This window comes from Heterodontus francisci, chromosome 25, assembly GCF_036365525.1.
Source record: "Heterodontus francisci isolate sHetFra1 chromosome 25, sHetFra1.hap1, whole genome shotgun sequence".
Classification (NCBI taxonomy): Eukaryota; Metazoa; Chordata; class Chondrichthyes; order Heterodontiformes; family Heterodontidae; genus Heterodontus; species Heterodontus francisci.
In genome coordinates, this window is record NC_090395.1 from 36,885,733 (window position 1) to 36,905,950 (window position 20,218).

Below are 20,218 nucleotides of genomic sequence, written 5' to 3' on the forward strand. Positions count from 1 at the left end.
CCCGCCCCGCACTCATCCTCCCCTTCCCCCCCCCCCGCCCCGCACTCATCCTCCCATTCCCCCCCCCGCCCCGCACTCATCCTCCCATTCCCCCCCCCGCCCCGCACTCATCCTCCCCCTCCCCCCCGCCCCGCACTCATCCTCCCCCTCCCCCCCCGCCCCGCACTCATCCTCCCCCTCCCCCCCTGCCTCGCACTCATCCTCCCCCTCCCCCCCGCCTCGCACTCATCTCTTCCCCCCCCCCCGCACTCATCCCCCCCCGCACTCATCCCCCCCCCCGCACTCATCCCCCCCCCCGCACTCATCCCCCCCCCCCGCACTCATCCCCCCCCCCGCACTCATCCCCCCCCGCACTCATCCCCCCCCCGCACTCATCCCCCCCCCCCGCACTCATCCCCCCCCCCCGCACTCATCCCCCCCCCCGCACTCATCCCCCCCCCCGCACTCATCCCCCCCCCCGCACTCATCCCCCCCCCCGCACTCATCCCCCCCCCCGCACTCATCCCCCCCCCCGCACTCATCCCCCCCCCGCACTCATCCCCCCCCCGCACTCATCCCCCCCCCGCACTCATCCCCCCCCCCGCACTCATCCCCCCCCCCCGCACTCATCCCCCCCCCGCACTCATCCCCCCCCCGCACTCATCCCCCCCCCGCACTCATCCCCCCCCCGCACTCATCCCCCCCCGCACTCATCCCCCCCCCGCACTCATCCCCCCCCCGCACTCATCCCCCCCCCCGCACTCATCCCCCCCCCGCACTCATCCCCCCCCCGCACTCATCCCCCCCCCCCACTCATCCCCCCCCCCGCACTCATCCCCCCCCCGCACTCATCCCCCCCCCCGCACTCATCCCCCCCCCGCACTCATCCCCCCCCCGCACTCATCCTCCTCCCCCCCCGCGCACTCATCCTCCTCCCCCCCCCGCGCACTCATCCTCCTCCTCCCCCCCGCACTCATCCTCCTCCTCCCCCCCGCACTCATCCTCCTCCTCCCCCCCGCACTCATCCTCCTCCTCCCTCCGCACTCATCCTCCTCCTCCCCCCCTCACTCATCCTCCTCCTCCCCCCCCGCACTCATCCTCCTCCTCCCCCCCGCACTCATCCTCCTCCTCCCCCCCGCACTCATCCTCCTCCCCCCCCCCGCACTCATCCTCCTCCCCCCCCCGCACTCATCCTCCCCCCCCCCGCACTCATCCTCCCCCCCCCCGCACTCATCCTCCCCCCCGCCGCACTCATCCTCCCCCCCGCCGCACTCATCCTCCCCCCCGCCGCACTCATCCTCCCCCCCGCCGCACTCATCCTCCCCCCCGCCGCACTCATCCTCCCCCCCCCCGCACTCATCCTCCCCCCCCCGCACTCATCCTCCCCCCCCCGCACTCATCCTCCCCCCCCCGCACTCATCCTCCTCCTCCCCCCCGCACATATCCTCCTCCTCCCCCCCGCACATATCCTCCTCCTCCCCCCCGCACATCCTCCCCCCCCCCGCACATCCTCCCCCCCCCCCCGCACATCCTCCCCCCCCCCCCGCACTCATCCTCCCCCACCCGCACTCATCCTCCCCCCCCCCGCACTCATCCTCCCCCCCCCCCCGCACTCATCCTCCCCCCCCCCCCGCACTCATCCTCCCCCCCCCCGCACTCATCCTCCCCCCCCCGCACTCATCCTCCCCCTCCCCCCCCGCACTCATCCTCCCCCCCCCCCCGCACTCATCCCCCCCCCCGCACTCATCCCCCCCCCGCACTCATCCCCCCCCCGCACTCATCCCCCCCCCGCACTCATCCCCCCCCCGCACTCATCCCCCCCCCGCACTCATCCCCCCCCCCGCACTCATCCCCCCCCCCGCACTCATCCCCCCCCCCGCACTCATCCCCCCCCGCACTCATCCCCCCCCGCACTCATCCTCCTCCCCCCCCGCGCACTCATCCTCCTCCCCCCCCGCGCACTCATCCTCCTCCTCCCCCCCGCGCACTCATCCTCCTCCTCCCCCCCGCACTCATCCTCCTCCTCCCCCCCGCACTCATCCTCCTCCTCCCTCCGCACTCATCCTCCTCCTCCCCCCCTCACTCATCCTCCTCCTCCCCCCCTCACTCATCCTCCTCCTCCCCCCCCCGCACTCATCCTCCTCCTCCCCCCCGCACTCATCCTCCTCCTCCCCCCCGCACTCATCCTCCTCCCCCCCCGCACTCATCCTCCTCCCCCCCCGCACTCATCCTCCCCCCCCCTGCACTCATCCTCCCCCCCCCGCACTCATCCTCCCCCCCGCCGCACTCATCCTCCCCCCCGCCGCACTCATCCTCCCCCCCGCCGCACTCATCCTCCCCCCCGCCGCACTCATCCTCCCCCCCGCCGCACTCATCCTCCCCCCCGCCGCACTCATCCTCCCCCCCCGCACTCATCCTCCCCCCCCCGCACTCATCCTCCCCCCCCCGCACTCATCCTCCTCCTCCCCCCCGCACATATCCTCCTCCTCCCCCCCGCACATATCCTCCTCCTCCCCCCCGCACATCCTCCCCCCCCCCGCACATCCTCCCCCCCCCCCGCACTCATCCTCCCCCACCCGCACTCATCCTCCCCCCCCCCCGCACTCATCCTCCCCCCCCCCCCGCACTCATCCTCCCCCCCCCCCCCGCACTCATCCTCCCCCCCCCCCCCGCACTCATCCTCCCCCCCCCCCCCCCCGCACTCATCCTCCCCCCCCCGCACTCATCCTCCCCCCCCCCCTGCACTCATCCTCCCCCCCCCGCACTCATCCTCCCCCCCCCCGCACTCATCCTCCCCCCCCCCGCACTCATCCTCCCCCCCCCCCCCCGCACTCATCCTCCCCCCCCGCACTCATCCTCCCCCCCCGCACTCATCCTCCCCCCCCGCACTCATCCTCCCCCCCCCCCGCACTCATCCTCCCCCCCCCCCCGCACTCATCCTCCCCCCCCCCCGCACTCATCCTCCCCCCCCCCCGCACTCATCCTCCCCCCCACCGCACTCATCCTCCCCCCCACCGCACTCATCCTCCCCCCCCCCGCACTCATCCTCCCCCCCCCCGCACTCATCCTCCCCCCCCCCCCCGCACTCATCCTCCCCCCCCCGCACTCATCCTCCCCCCCCCCCGCACTCATCCCCCACCCCGCACTCATCCTTCCCCCCCCCGCACTCATCCTTCTCCCCCCCCCGCACACATCCTTCCCCCCCCCGCACTCATCCTTCCCCCCCCCCGCACTCATCCTTCCCCCCCCCCGCACTCATCCTCCCCCCCCCGCACTCATCCTCCCCCCCCGCACTCATCCTTCCCCCCCCGCACTCATCCTACCCCCCCCCCCCGCACTCATCCTCCCCCCCCCCGGCACTCATCCTCCCCCCCCCCGCACTCATCCTCCCCCCCCCGCACTCATCCTCCCCCCCCCGCACTCATCCTCTCCCCCCCCGCACTCATCCTCTCCCCCCCCCGCACTCATCCTCTCCCCCCCCCGCACTCATCCTCTCCCCCCCCCGCACTCATCCTCTCCCCCCCCCCGCACTCATCCTCCCCCCCCGCACTCATCCTTCCCCCCCCGCACTCATCCTACCCCCCCCCCCGCACTCATCCTCCCCCCCCCCCGCACTCATCCTCCCCCCCCCCGCACTCATCCTCCCCCCCCCGCACTCATCCTCTCCCCCCCCGCACTCATCCTCTCCCCCCCCCGCACTCATCCTCTCCCCCCCCCGCACTCATCCTCTCCCCCCCCCGCACTCATCCTCTCCCCCCCCCCGCACTCATCCCCCCCCCCGCACTCATCCCCCCCCCCGCCCACCCCGCACTCATCCCCCCCCGCACTCATCCCCCCCCACCCCGCACTCATCCCCCCCCGCACTCATCCCCCCCCACCCCGCACTCATCTCTCTCCCCCCCTGGGAAGGGAAGGGGGTGCAGGTAATAAAACATTTCATCAGAGTACAAAATCTTAATACTGTGTTATCCCAAGTGACTTTGTGCAAGTTGGCATCGATCATTGGTAGTCCTCTGAATTGCTTATAGTGAGTCTCAAGCTCGGCTTTCATAAATGGTTTGTTGTAATTTTGTTCTTGGAATTGGACTTCCTGCTAACTTTGTAATGTCAGAATTTGTGGGGGCTGATGGAAGAATATATTGTGAAACAACAAACTATTTTAAACCAAGGTTATACAATGATTAGGATACGTATATGTGACAATTTATTATCAATTGGTGTTCAGTTTTTTGCTAATTTTTAGATATATTGAGAACTTTTTTTTAATTTGTGGACCCATTTTATATGTATTGAATATGTATAAAAGTGATTTTGTATAGAATTACAATTAAAATTCAATTCTGTTTTATATTAAGTTGGTAAAACCAGGTAACTTAAAATGAGCTAGTTTTATTCTGTGCCATGATGTTTGATACAGCTAAGTGAATTCTAATTAGTTTCTTATGCAGTATTTTTGCTGCTGTTCTATATTGGCAGAGGGAAGAAAATAACCCCCGAAAATAGAGACCATTTCCTTCCCATGTTGTGGGAGTACTGTTTTATTTAAAACTACCTTGGTACAGATTTACTTGAGGGAGTACATTTTATAGTTGTGTATCATGTGTAACATTAAAGATTATGGAAGTGGATATCGGGTTGCTATAGGCATCACTTCGAATTCATTAGACTGCTAATGGCAGCACCGTAGGTAATAAGGTCATACTTTCTTGGTCTCAGTGCATTGCAGAGACCTTGCTATGGTAACTAAGAAGGCAAATACATTTTTGCTAGAATGCAAACAAAGCGATTGTGCCACTAGTACAGTATTGAGCTTAAAATGGTCGTAAATTGAAGAATACCTGTGACATTTCTATTCACAGAAAAAGTATATAAATTGTTACCAATGTTGGAATTTTGCTGCTAGATAGCAACGGTTTTGGTCGTGGTATAATCCTGTTATGCAGTGGATTGCAAGTATAGTTACATAGTTAATATAGTTGTTTGTATTTAAGACACTATGGAATTAGAAAAGGCACTAGCCAGCCAAAAAGCGAAGAGTGGAGAGATTGTTGCATGACAAGTGAGGCAACACTTCTTTAAGAGAAATCATTAAAAAATGAGTATGAACTTATAATTCTTGAGTGTAGGCGAATTTTTCTTTGGAAACCTGCCTATTTGACAGTTCATTCATTGCAATAAAGTGAATTATTGAAGTGGAACAGAATAAAAGTCAGAATGGATTTAGTATCTCAATTTATTCTAAGACTAAAACTTCTAAAAATACTGAATTTTCATTCTTTAGTGTTTGTATTCGTCTATTATTTTAATTAGACAGTGAAACTTAGACTTTTGGCAATTAAATTGATTTTTTTCCTCTCTTCTCCATCCCCCACCTCCTGGCCAGCATGATGTATTATGTATTGACACAATGGGTGGAATTTTACCGTCCCCTTAGTGAGGGTCTGGGGGACTGGTAGAATGTTAGGGGAAAACTTCAGAGCAGAATTCCAACGTCTTCTCACCACTGGGCAGATTTCCCAGAGGTGGTCAGGCAGTAGGATCGCAATTGTGCAGAACAGCGCCGGACAGGCAGTTGAGGCCGTTGAGCAGCCAATTGTCTGCAATTTTTGAGGTGGATTTTAAACTTTACTGGGGATGCGTGGGTTCTATGGAGTGACAGTGGCGTGCCAGCTAAATGGAGGTGAGAGATCAGCGGCAGATGACTGGTAGCTGGAGGTGGAAGCCATCATATACATCCGTGTAGCCAAACAGGCAGGTGACATTCATTCAAGCAAAGGAGTGAAAAGTTGAAGGGATTGCACAGTGGGAGCCCATTTATTGGAAGGGCCTCTCCCAGGTCCACTTCATCTAGTGCAGACAGCACTAGGGGATTGAGAACCTTGTGGGATCCAGTTCTCAGTGTATGGTATGTACTTTAAGAATTTGACTCCTTCAGTGGGGAGGAGAAGGGGAGTGAGAGACAGTTGCAGCCACATGGAGTGGGCAGTAGCCTCGCGATGGCAAGAGGGGACATGGATGAGGAGGGCGCATAGGGCCAAGAATGCAGATTATGTTAGCCAGAAGGTGCTACGCAGCGGAAAGGATTTACAGAGGCTCTGCTTCGTGAGGATGTCGGAGCACCAGTATCTCAAGACTGCATCTCTCCAGCCAGGTGGTAGTGGGTCTCTACGGAATGTTGGAGGAGGTGTTGATGCCAATGGGATGCGGTGGCCTCTGGCGGTGAAGGTGACTGTGGCGCTCCACTTTTATGTCTGTCATCATTCTAGGGGTCGGCTGGAGACATCTGTGGGACATGCCAGTCAGCGGCCTATTTCTGCATCAAGTAGGTGACAGATGCCATGTACCAGAGGGCAGGGCAATACATAAGGTATCGCATAGATCAAGCTGAGAAGACGATAGGATTCGAGACCATTGCTGGATTCCCTCAGGTGCAGGAAGTAATCGACTGTATGCATGTGGCCATCCAGGCTCCCACGGAGCAGCCAGGAGTCTCTCAACAGGAAGGGGTTCCACTTGCTAAATGTTCAATTAGTCTGCGACCACAGCAAAAGGATCCTGCAGGTGTGTGCACGGTTCCGGGGGAAACTGCCACGACTCCCAGATGCTTTGGCTTTTCGGGCCACCCGAACGACTTTGTGGATGGATACTAGGTGACCAGGAGTATGCACTGAAGACATGACTTCGGAGGACAAAGGCAATCATTGAACAAGCGATAGGCCTTCTGAAAATGAGGTTCAATTGCCTGGATAGATCTGGGGCAGCCCTGCAGTATGCCCCTGCAAGGGTCTCCCATGTTCTGATGACCTGCTGTGCTGTGAACAACCTGGTGCCCCAGAGGGGAGTAGCACTGGAGAATGACCACATTGAGCGCTCCCCCTCCGAGGAGGAAGAGTTAGAGGGGGATCAAGACCAGGTGGACAATGGAAATGCACTTGCAGGAACGATGTCAATGGACATTGACATACGTGCCAATGAGACACATGACTCACTCGTAAGCACACTTTTCTCCTGAGATACCCTTTAAGTGTCCCTGGAAATGATTCACTCACTCTTCTTTCTGATGTAGCCTTGGTGGCCTTTCATTAAACATCCTTACCTGGCTCCATTACTATAGCAATCCTAGGGATTTACCTCATTCTGCTTTCATGCCCTCCATCTTAAGTACTCATCATCTAGTAATGGCCCACTGGTGCAGAAATGAACAGACAAACCATTACATATGCATTACAAGATCTTTTAAGTGGCACATACATCTAATGCTTTGGCATTCAGCATAAAACTATCACCCAGTGCAACCTAAGTGGATTTACCCGAAGGCCTCTGGTGCTCCCACGTTGTGCCCTCCCAGCACCGGTGTTTGAAATGGAGGTAGACTGGCCACTGCCTGTTTTGCTCCTGTACATGAGATAACCGTGGCAGACAGCCTTTGGGTGCCTGAGCTCTAGATGGGTCCAGCATATGGGGTGGGGTGGGGCCACCTGCATCTGTGCAGGGGCTGCTTGTGTCACTGGGGCTTCATGAAGCATTCGTGTCACCATCAAAGGGGCCAAGGATCCTAGTTCAATGCAAAGAGCACCTTGAGAAGAGCCCCCATAGGCTGTCAGCTGTCACTGCCTCTGTTATCTGCTCTTGCGCACCTGTGCTGGGCTGACCAGCTGGTGCCACCTTTTCTAACCACGCTTCAATGCCCACCGACATGAGAGTATCTGCGAGGTGGAAGGTGTGCTAGAATGATGTGACGCTGTCTCCTCAGTTGTTGGTTTCCCCTCTGAGGTATCATTTGGTCACGGAGCTGTTGTCAGTCCCTCATTTGCAACTGGACCTGCAGGAACGATGAGTGATGTATCTAATTGAAATTTTTGATGCAGTAACAGCGAAGGTTGATGAAGTGAATGTAGTGGATGTTGTCTATATGTATTTTAAGAAAGCGTTTGATAAAGTACCACGTAAGAGGCTGGTTAACAAAATTGAGGCCCATGGAATAGGAGGGTCAGTGTCCAATTGGATTTTTAAAAAACTGGCTTAAAAGATAGAAAACAGCAAGTCTTGGTAAATGGATGTTTTTCAGAATGGAGGATGGTAGACAGTGATGTTCCCCAAGGGTCAGTGCCAGGGCCACTGATTTTTTTTTTGTTGATATATATAAATGACTTAGATCTTGGAATACAGAGTATAATCTCAATTTGCTGATGATACCAAACTTGAAGGAGCGGCAAACAGTGAAGATGATATGAACTGCCTGCAACAGGACACAGAATAGGCAGACAAGTGGCTGATGGAATTTAATACATTTTGGCAGAAGGGATAGGTTGAAGCAATGGCGCAGTTCTAAAGAGTTTGCAGGAACAGAGGGACCTGGGGGTGCATGTGCATTGATCTTTGAAGGTGGCAGGCCATTCAGCGGGCCGGCAGCTCTTAGTCCCAGCAGCGCCACCAGGAGCGGTGGCCACTGCTAGGACTACAGTCCAGTGCCTCGAATAGATGTTGTGGAGCCGGGAGGAAAGGTAGGTTTTTTGGTTGCCTTGCCTGGGGTAATCGGTTGGGCCCCAGCAAGGCAAGGGTGGTCGTTTGGGGGGAGTGGGGGCATGTTGGATCTTGGGGGTGGTTGGGGTAGTGGGGACAGCCGTCCATTGGGCACACTCCCCCCACCCCACCTGAGACGATTGAAAACTGCCTGCAATTCTCAGGCAGCTTTTCCCGGCTCCAGGACGCCCGCTTGCCACACGTAAAATCTGCGTGGAGGCAGGCGAGGGCCCTGAAGTGGCCACTTAAGGGCCTTGATTGGCCTGGGGCGGGCGGGACGTTTTTTTTTGTCCCCCCCCCCCCGCCCTATGCAAAGGGGGGGCAGAGGCGGGAGTGGGTCGGGGGAGCCTCCTGCTCCATTTTATGCCACCATCCGGCTCGTTGGGGTGGTGTAAAATTCCGGCCATTGAGTATAAAAGCAGGGAAGTTATGCTGAACCTTTTCTAGAGCTCTGGTTAGGCCCCAACTAGAATATTGTGCCCAGTTCTGGTCACCACACTTTAGGGTGGATGTGAAGGTCCTTGAGCAGGTGGACAGCAGATTTACCAGAATGGTTCCAGGTATGGGGAATTTAGGTTGGAAAAACTGGGATTGTTCTTCTTGAAGCAAAGGAGATTGAGGAGAGATTTGTTAAAGGTGTACAAGATTTTACAGGCTTAGATAAGTTTGACAAGGTAAAACTTCCCACTAAGTGATGGCAGAAGGAGTGGGGGCACTGATTGAAGGTTTAGGACAAAAGATGCAGGGGGAATGTGAGGAAGAATTTTTTTACATAATGAGTGGTAATGACCTAGAACTCGCCGCCCACAAGGGTGGTTGAAGCAGAGAGAATCACTGATTTCAAAAGTAAATTGGATGGGCACTTGAAATAATCTTGTGGGGGATTAGGACTGACTGGATTGCTCTGCGGAGAGCTGGCATGGACTCGATGGGCCAAATGGCCTCCTATGTTGTAAATGACTGTTAGCATGTTGCGCTTTCAATCAACAACTGCTGCCTGTTCTTGATCTGGAGCTTCCTATGTTCTTCAGGGCCCATAGGGGTGCCATAGTTTGTACTCGGCAGAAAGATCAATGCCTGTTTCCATCACGTTATTCACTCTCATGGGCTCCACAACCACCTTGCCCTCATTGACAGTCTGCCCTGCTGCAAACCATCCTATTTCTATTGCTGCCTCCTCCATCGGAGTCACTACAGGTATGAATGCCACACCACCTCCAGTTCTTCTACACTCCCTGGCGTTGAGAGCACGCTTCTCCTGCAACCACGAATATACAGAGTGCCACTTGTTTGTCATAGGCATGTGGTGCTCGTCAGCCTAGGCCAGCTTCCATCTCGAGCATCTTACTACTGGGAGGCCTGCTGCAAGCATCAATTCAGTCTTGGTAATGTAGCGTTCAATTTTGACTGACAATGGGGCTCGTGTGAGGCTACTCTGTGCCTCACTATGAACGCTGGTTCCTGGTCATGCCTGATGCATGGGTTGGCCACATGGGTTCCATTGATGACCTGCAGGGATACGAGCTTGCTATTATGAATGCCACTCACTTACCAGACCATACAAGGTCTTTGAAACGCTTGCAGCACTGCGCCCTTGTTCATGCAACCACCCTGCAGCTGCTGACCTCCTTGGCCACCTCCAGCCATGCCTCCTTCATGAGGCTTGCTGGCCTCCTCCTCCTCCTCCCATCTGCTGGGGAGTGCACCTCTCTCGTTTCCCTCACAGCCTGCACAAACCCCCTCCAGTGAAGCTTCACTGAACCTTGGTGCTACCCTTCTTCTGACTCCAGCCCTTCCTGCTCAGCCTCCCTTGTTCAGCACCCCTTCCAGTGCCCTCTTTGTGTGCAACCTGAAGACTGCTCAGTTCCCTTTCAATATGGCACCTGCCGGAACTTCCTCCCACCTATGCGGCCACATTGAGCCCCAATGTTGGGACTTCGTCGGTTTAGCTAAAATTCAACTTGATGTCTCTGAAAGTATTTTTAATTTCTTTAACCCAACAATAATATACTTTGTGCTCAATATGCAAAAGTAATCATTTAGACCAAGTTGGTATTGAGAATCATTTTGCACAATATTTTAAGTGTTCAGGGTAATAAGACCTTTACATAAATTAGCAGAACGAAGTATTAAAAAAGACGATGAAGTAGATCTAAAATAATGTAACCGTGTTCAATTTGCATTTAAGAAAATGGAAGTCACGTCATTGCAAGACATTCTATGGCTTTGAATAATAAAATGTTGACAAGATATTAGTTTCACTAGAGTGGATTAAATTCTAAGTAAACAGAATGAATGTTGTCCCTTTGCAGGAACTGTGGACAGTGTAATCATATTTATACTGTGACAGAAGCACCTATTGTTTCACCCTGGCAGTTGCTGTAAACTAAACATGCTTATGAGATAAAAATGTAATAATTGCTGTCAGTGCTTGTATAATTGGATATGTATTATTGATTTGTGGAAGTAATTACATTATAATTTTCTCTTTTGTGCTGTTACAAATAGTTACTGTGTAGAAAGTGAAAACGACAGTCTTGTTCCATTTAGCACTGTGTCGCAGTCTTATGAATCCTTCAGTGGCTGAAATCGTACCTGACTAGGTCAAATGTGAAGCTCAATCCTACTTCAGCATTTTATAAGCTTCTTGAACTCGGTCCAGTAGCTAAATTTACACAACAGTTCAAATTGTATTCCTTTGCTCAAAATCTTTCATAAGCTTGAGTGTACAGAGATCACCTGCCTCCAGTGTGAAATTGACCTGAAACTGACAGGTCAGTTGTTGACCTGGGAAATTCAGCAGAAGAAACTAAACACTGTTTCAAATCAACATTGAAAAGGCATTAGAATAATACTGCAATTAATTGCACCATGCTTGAGTTGCATAAACATTTTGACAATCATTGTTTTAAATTGTTAAATATAGTAAATTAGGATGAAATTATTCATACATGGCCACATATTAAAACATGCTTCTTAAGCAGTCTTGAAATTTTGAATTGTTTTCCTTTTTACCTGAAATGAAAGTGTTCTGAAACATGGGAAACATTACACAGCATAAGGCCAGTCTGCCAACCTGAGTCTGAGTCACATATGTTTTCAAATTGATTCATTAGTAGTTTTGTGGAACCAGACAGGATGTTGCATCCAGCCTGCAATGTTTTATGTACTAGGTCCAACATACTGCTGCACCTAATAGACCAAGTGAGAAGTGAAGTCTAAGCTGGTTTGGTGCAAAATAAGCTGTAGCTTTACATGCACAAATGTTCATTTTAAAGCTGCAATTATACTGAAGCAGCACGAGACCAACTTCTACAGGTGGTCTTTCACCTTGTGTTAAACATGATTTGAGTGATTATACGCATGGATTACATTACATGGTTAGATTTAGTTAATTTCTGTGACCTTCTGAATAAGGTAAATTAATGTAAATAGCCTAGAAGTTTATTATTCACCATGATGTGACCTTCTATACAATTTCAGGCGGTTACCTACTGTTACCATTGAGAATATATATTTGGCCCACAGAATATGCATTTAGGCATCTGAGCTTAATGGAGTTGTGCAACACTAAGCTTCCTTTCTAACATTTCTAAGCCCTTTCTCAGATTTTTTGCGTGATATGTATGGACATCATTTATTGCTAGTGAACATATACAACTTATGGCCCTCCAAGGCTTAAAGCTGAGATTTCAATACAGGCTGAAAGTGTTTATAGTCTATCTTATGACTTGTTACAATATGCAGTCATGTAAATAGACTCTGCAATGCCTTTGCCAAATCACATGTGCTACCTAAATTTTGAAGCACTAAGTGCTTCAGTTAAGTGTTTTTGGTTTGATTGCTTAATAACCAAATATGCCATTACGTTATTAGTGAATTTGAATCTTGCTTTTCCAACTGGAAGAGGGTGTGAGAGGTTCTTGCAAGACAGAGAAAGAAAATGGGCATAAAAAGGAAATTGTGAAAATGCAAAGGACACCATCCTGATGGGTCAGAAATAAAATATCTGGCTTTGAATCCAACTGAATAGTGAGTTCCCTGATTCAGTGTCAGCCTGTGCTGAGTTAGTTGACCTCCGCCACACTGTGGTAGAGATGCCATAGTTGGCTGCAGCATCTGTCAGAAGAATGAAATTTGTCCAGGTTGCTTTCTCCTGACCGTTATCCACCAAACTATTATAAGTGTGTGGACAGGAGGTGAAGGTAGAATTGTGTTCGGCTGTGATGTCCTCCACTGTTAGTCTGGCAGTCACTGTCAAAATCACAAGTAATGGACACTTTTTTCGGTACCGGAGGACAACTGACACTTGTGAACCTGTACTACAGTGGGGAAGAGAACAGGCAAAAATGCACAGCTGTAGACTGGGTAGAAAATGTGTGCTAACAGTGGGGAATATATGAACATATGAAATAGGAGCAGGAATAGGCCATTCGGTCCCTCAAGCCTGCCCCGTCATTCAATAAGATCATGGCTGATCTGCCCCAGATCTCAACTCTTCTTTCGTGCCAACTCCTCATAGCCCTCAACTGCCCGATATTTCAAAAATCTATCTGCCTCCTCTTTAAATACTTTCAGTAATCTAACCTCCACAACTTTCTGGCGTAGAGAATTCCAGACATTCACTACCCTTTGAGAGAACAAATTCCTTCGCTTCTCAGTTTTAAATGAGTGTCCCCTCATTCTGTAACTATGTCCCCTAGTTCGAGATTCCCCACTAGTGGAAACATCTTCTCAACATCTACCCTGTCAAGCCCCCTCAGAATGTTGTACATTTCAATAAGATCACCCCTCATTCTTCTAAACTCTAATGAATAAAGGCCTAACCTGTTTAGCCGTTCTTGATAAGTCAACCCCTTCATCCCAGGAATCAGCCTAGTGAATCTCTTTTTGAACTGCCTCCAATGCCAGTATATCCTTTCTTAAATACGGGGACCAAAACCATACACAGTACTCCAGGTGTGGCCTCACCAACACCCTGTACAGTTGTAACAAGACTTCCCTATTTTTAAACTCCAACCCCCTAGCAATAAAGGCCCAAATTCCATTTGCCTCCTTAATTACTTGCCTGCGTGCTAACTTTTTGTGTTTCATGCACAAGAACACCCAGATCCCTCTGTGCTGCACTTTTTTGAAGTCTCTCTCCATTTAAATAATAGTCTTCCTTGTGATTCATCCTACCAAAGTTCATGACCTTACACTTTCCTAGATTAAACATCCATCTGCCAAGTTTTTGCTCACTCACTCAACCTATCTAGGTCCCCTTGCAGATTCCTTATGTCCTCATCACAACATGCTTTCCCATCTATTTTTGTATCGTCAGCAAATTTGGGTACGTTACATTCTGCCCCCTCCTCCAAGTCATTAATATAGATAGTAAATAATTGAGGCCCTAGGACTGATCCTTGTGGCACTCCACTAGTTACGCTTTTCCAACCTGAAAAAGACCAATTAGTCCCGACTCAGTCTTCTGTGAGTTAACCAATCCTCAATCCATGCTAATACATTACCCCCAATACCGTAAACTCCTATCTTGTGCAGTAATTTTTTATGTGGCACCTTATCGACTGCCTTCTGGGAATCCAAATATGCTGCATCTACCGGTTCCCCTTTATCAACTCTGCTTGTTATATCCTCAAAGAACTTTAGCAAATTTGTCAAACATGATTTCTCTTTCACAAAAACAGTTTTATCTGCTAGCTATTGACAATTGAGAATGTGCAGATGTGCATTAGTAAACTTAAGAATGTGTGGGATTGAGGAGGAAAGACCACCTGGTTCATTAAGCCTGCCTCTTGCCATGATGGCCAGAGGATCATGACCAAACCCACTCTACCTCACCATTCCACCCTTCCCCCCAAAAAAAACCATGTAATAATCTGAGTGCCAAAAAAAGGGAAAAGAGAACAGAGCCAATGAGGGGGAAATATTCTTGGAAAATTTCACTTACACCCCCTTAGGCGATCAAAACCAGTCCAGATCATCACACAGATTAAGTGCTACCTGTAAAGACGGCTGTTTATTTGCAACACAAGTGGGTTGGACTAGATTTTTGATTGGTACCTTGGAGGACAAGCCACCCACCAGTTTGTCTGGAAGGTATAATTTGATCCTGCTCTGATGAAGGGTCACTGACTGAAACTTTAACTCTGCTTCTCTCTCCCCAGATGCTGCCAGACTTGAGTATTTCCAGCATTTCTTGTGTTTATTTCAGATTTCCTATACCTGCAGTATTTTGCTTTTATTTATATAATTTGATCCTGCCTGCTGTAGAGTGTTGTCTGAAATGTGTTAATTTGATCCGGTCATTGTTAGACAGGCAAGCACGCTTCAAAACTCATTAATGCTGCTGTGTACAGCTTGGCTGAGGAAGGTGCGAAGGCTAAGGAGAACATTGAGATTGCTGATCTGGTAAAATGTATAAAATGGAGCTGCAGTTAGCTTTGTGCAGGCCTTACCTAGTATTTTGCAATTATAATTCTATTTATCCTTGGCTGGTAAAATAAAAGATTCTATACTCTAATTAGTGGATCAGTTACTTCTTTGGAATTTTATTTTTTGTTTTCTTTTTGGAAGTGATGGTTCTTTATTTCAGAATGAAGAGACCAAGGCCAAAACTACTACTTTAAGGTAGAAATGTTAATTAAAATCTAACAAGCTGGGGCGGCATGGACGCAGCCACAGCGGCGAATGGCCCTATCAGTCCGTGAAATGCGGGAAGGGCTTCCATCGCCCGTCACTGCAACCTGACCGGCCGCCAGCACATTCACACAAGCGAGAAGCCCTTCCTTCCATTACCTGGCCTGCAGGAAGGGTTTTATTCCCTCTACGAGCCTCGGCGAGTCCACACGGGGGAGAAACCCTTCCGCTGCGAAGAGTGCAGCAAACACTTCCTACACTCCAACCGCTTGGTGATCCACCAATAGCGCAGGCAACCACCCTGGACAGGCCCCACTTCTGGTTTCGTCTTCAGTCGACTTTATGGAGTCTAGGCGCATGCGTGGCTGATCGAGTGCGCATGTGCAGTCCCAACAGTCTCGGTATACGGGAAGCCCAGATAACTGCAAGCAATCACTATGTAAAGGCACTTACCTTCTATATGAAGGCATGCAGACAGCCACCACATCAGCCAGCAATGTATTCCAATTCTGGAAAAAGAAAAACTGTCTATTTCCAGTCCAGTTCTGATGAAATGTCACAGACCTGAAACGTTAACTTTGCTTCTCTCTCCACAGATGCTGCCAGACCTGCTGAGTATTTCCTGAACTTTTTGTTTTTGTGTCTATTTCTATTCTTACATAGTTTATATTTATTTATTTAGAGATACAGCACTGAAACAGGCCCTTCGGCCCACCGAGTCTGTGCTGACTATCAACCACCCATTTATACCAATCCTACATCAATCCCATTTTCCTACCACATCCCCACAATTCCCCTACCACCTACCTATACTAGGGGCAATTTATAATGGCCAATTTACCTATTAATCTGCAAGTCTTTGGCTGTGGGAGGAAACCGGAGCACCTGGCGAAAACCCACGTGGTCACAGGGAGAACTTGCAAACTCCGCACAGGCAGTACCCAGAATTGAATCCGGGTCGCTGGAACTGTGAGGCTGCAGTGCTAACCACTGCGCCACCCTGTGTCCCCTGGTCCTCCCAATCTGTTAAACTGGAATAATCAATAGGCATGCTATCCAGCCCTTTATTTTATTGACCTTTAACAGGTCATCTCTTGGTCAACAAAAGTAAAATACTGTAGACGCTGGAAATACTCAGCTGGTCAGAAACATCTGTGATGAGAAAAAGAGTTAACATTTAGGTCAATAACCTTTCAACAGAACCTAAGGTCATTGACCTGAAATGTTAACTCGAGCCTGGATTTTGCAGTCAGCAGTGAAGTGGCGGCACCGCTAACCACACTGAAAAATTCACACTCAGTTCAGTGGCTGCAGCATGGCATGTTGACAGGAGGAACAGAAAGTCCCTTCAGCGAAGTGCATTCTGGGTGTCACCATGAGCCGAAAACACATCCATTAATCAGAGGCATGAGAACACCATCACTTGCAAGTTCCCATCCAAGCCACGCACCATCCTGACTAGGAACTATATTAACGTTCCTTCACTGTCGCTGGGTCAAAATCCCGGAACTCCCTTCCTACAGCACTGTGGGTGCACCTACACCTCACCGACTGTAGTGATTCAAATACGCAGCTCACCATCACCTTCTCAAGGGCAATTAGGGATAGGCAACAAATGCTGGCTTTGCCAGCGACGGTGACATTCCATGAAAGAATTTAAAAAAAATTAAGGTCAGTCTTCAGCTGAAAGGCAAGTGAGTGTTTTATAATTTTAAAAACTTTTAAATGTTTTAAAAAATAAGTTTAAAAACATTTAAAAACTTTGACATAATTTAATAAACCTTTGAAAACTTCAAAATAACTGGGAAAATCCATTGGACATCCTTTAAAAAGACGATCTAAGCAAAACTGACCAGTTTTTGAAAAGCACTTATTTACTTGCTCACAGAAAAGAAGATGGCAGCACAAGAGGCGCTGAGGAACAAGTGTCATAACTTTAGTGAATGAGACATCAGCCCACTTCTCAATGAAGTGGAGGCAAAGTGCCACAGGCTCATTGGTAACAAGTGTAGGGTGCCCAGTAAAGTTAGCATCTTGGTGTGGAAGGAGGTTGCAGAGTCTGTGACTGCTAACAGCACTATTTCGCGGACTGCAAAGCAATGTCGCAAGAAATTGAATGATGTAATGCATTTTTCCAGGGTTCGTAGAGTTGTTGGAAATTTTCTCATTTAAGATTTAAAAGTTTTTGAAGCGAAGATCTTGTCTGCGTGCCACAGAGTGGAAGTGTGAAATTGTCTCCAAACCACCAAACAAGTCTTACCTAAACCAACAAGGAAGCCCAAAGTTATATTATTATGCATGTCTGTTTAGTGTAAGATGCCGAGGGGCATTTATTGACCAGGAGGTGATATAGCCTTAATGAGTGTGAAGGAGGGCCAGGCAGTGCTGTGTTAATTGACTATTTGTGTTCTTCTTGAGTCTGTCGTCGTATTTACACATTAGCCTGTAGTCATTCTAAAGATTTCAAAATAATTTTATTAACCAGAACCATTTTAATGTTACAACAGTTTACAAAGTAGAAAAATAGCTAATTAGCACAAATGATATTAAAAGTCTTGCATTAAGCACCTGAAATTTACATTGTTCAACAATAACTACCTCAAAAGATTTGCAATAAGTCTTTGCTGCTAAAATAAAATGTCACGTTTCACTTTCTATCTATGCTGTTCTTCTGTCTGATTTCCTGGGGGAGGGAGAGGAATTTTGTCACTCTCAATGTACAAATGCATCAGCCACCAGCTGCTCTCTAGCCGTGCTGGTAGCTGGGGCTTCCTCAGGTGGTCCCATGAGGCATGGCTCCAGCGACATCCATGTTGGGATCCTCCATTTCTGGCACAATCTTATCTGCAGAATGGAGGGTCAGTCCTTCCTGCAGGGCAAAATTGTGCTATAGTGCTTTCTGATCAACCTATGCGCATGGTGCCTCACTCTTTGTTGATCCCTGTATTGGGCTGTCACATAACAGAAATGTTCCGACCCCAAGAAAGGAGGAAGAGAGAAAGGAAGTCTTAACAATGCACTTCGAAAAGCATAGTATAATTAGAACAAGTCAACATGGTTTGACGAAAGGGAAATCCTGTTTGCCAAATTTATTAGAGCTTTTTGAGGATGAAACTAGTAGGATGCATGAAGGGGGACCAGTTGATGTAGTATACCTGGATTTCCAAAAAAGCATTCAATAAGGTGCCATACAAAAGGTTAATAGGCAAGAAGGGCCTGTTTCAGTGCTGTATCTCTAAATAAATAAATAATGGCTCATGGAGTTGGGGGTATTTTTTAGAATGGATAGAGGATTGATTAATGGACAAGAAGCAAAGAGTGGGGAAAAAATAGGTCATTTTCAAGTTGGAAGCCAGTGACTAGTGGAGTGCCGCACGGATCAGTGCTGGGGCCTCAGCTATTTACAATCTATATTAATGACTTAGATGAAGAGACAGAATCATGTACCTAAGTTTTCTGATGATACAAAGGTAAGCTGTGGGGAGGCCTCACAGCTCCAGGGACCCGGGTTCAATTCTGGGTACTGCCTGTGCGGAGTTTGCAAGTTCTCCCTGTGACTGCGTGGGTTTTCACCGGGTGGTCCGGTTTCCTCCCACAGCCAAAGACTTGCAGGTTGATAGGTAAATTGGTCATTGTAAATTGCCCATAGTGTAGGTAGGTGGTAGGGAATATGGGATTACTGTAGGGTTAGTATAAATGGATGGTTGTTGGTCGGCACAGACTCGGTGGGCCGAAGGGCCTGTTTCAGTGCTGTATCTCTAAATAAAAAAATAAAATAAATAGACAGGTTTAGTGAGTGGGCAACAAGATGGCAGATGGAGAACAATGTAGGGAAGTGTGAAGTTATTCACTTTGTTCATATGAATAGAAAAGCAGAATTTTTTTTGAAAGGTGTGAACTTATTAGCGAGAGGCAGCATGGTTTTGTGAAGGGGAGGTCGTATCACACTAACTTGATTGAGTTTTTTTTGAGGAAGTGACAAAGATGATTGATGAAGGAAGGGCAGTGGATGTTGTCTATATGGACTTCAGTAAAGCCTTTGACAAAGTCCCTCATGGCAGACTGGTACAAAAGGTGAAATCACACGGGATCAGAGGTGAGCTGGCAAGATGGATACAGAACTGGCTCGGTCATAGAAGACAGAGGGTAGCAGTGGAAGGGTGCTTTTCTGAATGGAGGGCTGTGACTAGTGGTGTTCCGCAGGGATCAGTGCTGGGATCTTTGCTGTTTGTAGTATATATAAATGATTTGGAGGAAAATGTAGCTGGGCTGATTAGTAAGTTTGCGGACGACACAAAGGTTGGTGGAGTTGCGGATAGTGATGAGGATTTTCAGAGGATACAGCAGGATATAGATCGGTTGGAGACTTGGGCGGAGAAATGGCAGATGGAGTTTAATCCGGACAAATGTGAGGTAATGCATTTTGGAAGGTCTAATGCAGGTGGGAAGTATACAGTAAATGGCAGAACTCTTAGGAGTATTGACAGGCAGAGAGATCTGGGCGTACAGGTCCACAGGTCACTGAAAGTGGCAACGCAGGGGGATAAGGTAGTCAAGAAGGCATTCGGCATGCTTGCCTTCATCGGTCAGGGCATAGAGTATAAAAATTGGCAAGTCATGCTGCAGCTGTACAGAACTTTAGTTAGGCCACACTCAGAATATTGCGTGCAATTCTGGTTGCCACATTACCAGAAGGACGTGGAGGCTTTGGAGAGGGTACAGAAGAGGTTTACTAGGATGTTGCCTGGTCTGGAGGGCATTAGCTATGAGGAGAGGTTGGATAAACTCGGATTGTTTTCACTGGAACGACGGAGGTGGAGGGGCGACATGATAGAGGTTTACAAAGTTATGAGCGGCATGGACAGAGTGGATAGTCAAAGCTTTTCCCAGGGTGGAAGAGTCAGTTACTAGGGGACATATGTTTAAGGTGCGAGGGGCAAAGTTTAGAGGGGATGTGCGAGGCAAGTTCTTTACACAGAGGGTGATGAGTGCCTGGAACTTGCTGCCGGGGGAGGTGGTGGAAGCAGGTACAATTGCGACGTTTAAGAGGCATCTTGACAAATACATGAATAGGATG

The 20,218-nt window shown here is 49.8% G+C and overlaps 1 protein-coding gene and 1 long non-coding RNA gene across 2 annotated transcripts in view; one reads left to right on the top strand and one right to left on the bottom strand.

Annotated features, from left to right (window-relative positions):
- The window catches only part of LOC137383827 (uncharacterized), a 38,682-nt gene extending 23,193 nt beyond the window's left edge, over positions 1 to 15,489 (bottom strand). Inside the window, exon 1 of the long non-coding RNA XR_010977470.1 lies at positions 15,301 to 15,489. This is a non-coding gene — a long non-coding RNA (uncharacterized lncRNA). The remainder of the gene's footprint in view (positions 1 to 15,300) is intronic.
- The window catches only part of LOC137383826 (peroxisome proliferator-activated receptor delta-like), a 79,408-nt gene that overhangs the window by 990 nt on the left and 58,200 nt on the right, over positions 1 to 20,218 (top strand). The window lies entirely within an intron of this gene.